We start from the raw sequence: 1,881 nt of genomic DNA, 5'->3' as shown, positions 1-1,881 counted from the left end.
CTTGTTTGTTAAATAACATCACTCTCCCACACTATTCACTTTTTTTTTTTCAAAAAAAAATCAAAATAAAAACATTTTTACTTTTATATCACATCATTCATTTTTTACTATTATTCAAATAAAAAATAAATCACTATAAAACAAAAATTTTCTACTTTTCAACGCCACTTGTTCACTATCCTATATCAATTATTATTTTTTTAAATTTTTTTTTTACTATGAACAGTACCGCGTAATGTTGTCGGTGTTCGCCAAACGGCACCTCAGTGATTCACAGACATCACCGACAGTAAACTTCACGAAAAGCATTTAAATTATGCGTTATTGTCCAATTGTTTTTATTTAAATTATTTTTCATCTTTTTGCAACCCTTTGCGCTTGGATAAATATCCAATTGGGTATTGCGCACTTTACTTTTCCACCTATCTTGGGAGGCAAAGTACAAGTGCACAAGTTGAAGAACAGGAAAACGAATAGATTCATTTAGAAATGGCAGCTGAACTTCCAACAATTCCTCTTCTTACTCCTTACAAATTGGGGAAGTTCAATCTATCCCACAGGTGTGTCCCTTGCAAAGTCTTCTTCTACTTAATTATTATTATTATTTTTTTTGCTTGTTTCTACGATCTGAATGATCATTATATGTGATGGGTTTTGTTCCTTTTTTGGTTGCAATCATTATTATTTTGTTCGTGAAAAATCCCAGTTGGTATAATTACCAAAAGAAATGCGTTTGTGAGAATCTTTCTTTTTTATTTATTTCCTTTTACAAGTAAATCAGTACTTTTATTAGAAAGAGGACATTGAGGATCCTTAGCTTCCTCTCCCCCACTCCGATGCTGCATTTCTTTGAAATCTATCTGTTTTAACCTGCAATCTGGTTATCCTTTAATCATGAACGAGCTCAAAGAAAAAGTTATTGTAGATCATATCAATTACTTTCTCTGTCTCTGAGAGTTGGTTGCTGTATTATTCACAACTCACAAGGAAAAAAACATTATATTACACATAAAATCTATTAGATGATGCTGACTTTTTTTCTTCCTTAACTTGTCAAACCTCATCTAATTTATTAGGGGAAAATGCAATTTTGTTTGACCTCATTTTCAATTTAAACCCTAATGTTTAAAAATTTGCAATGTACCCTCACAAAGTTACAAAACTTTGCAATTCGAGCAATCCGTTAGTGAATTCCGTCTTCTCAGACGGAAAGTCAAACACGTGCCACACACGTGAGGTTTTTTCTCCCAATCTTCTCATATTGCCCCCCAATTTTTTTGGGGGTGGCTACACTTTGGCCATATGGGGGTGGCTGAGATTGGGGGTGATTTCGTCCCCCAGTGACAGATCTAGAAATTTGTCTTAGTCGCACTCAACTAACAAAATAAAATGATAATAATTTTTTTTCTCTTTATATATTATTTTATTATAATATAAAAATATGGTAATCACAATTCAAATTAGAAATTATAATACAGTATGTGTATGACAAAAAATATATTTATCAAACTTCATAAATATATGTCATGATTGATATATCAATAAGTTAATATGTAAGAATTAGTACAAAAACATAAAATAAAAAGTGTCTAAAATTGCAATGCTCTTTAGTGCGCACTACCAAGAGCATATTTGTTATTGCGTTTAGAAATAGAGTTTTCATCTATTGGAAAAGCTTGAAAGAACTTTTTAGAAAATATATTATTTTCAAGCTTTTTTTAAAGTGTAGTTTTGAATTTTTTATTTTTTATTTTTTAAAAAAGTGCTTTCCTTAATAAAGCCCTTCATATTGCTAACCAACTTGACATTAGCCCCAACAACTTTCAGCCCAACAACTAGCCCAACTAATTGCTCTAGTTGCCTTAACTGATTGTCCACATC

This window comes from Corylus avellana, chromosome ca5 (assembly GCF_901000735.1).
Source record: "Corylus avellana chromosome ca5, CavTom2PMs-1.0".
Lineage (NCBI taxonomy): Eukaryota > Viridiplantae > Streptophyta > Magnoliopsida > Fagales > Betulaceae > Corylus > Corylus avellana.
This window is presented reverse-complemented; position numbering follows the sequence as displayed.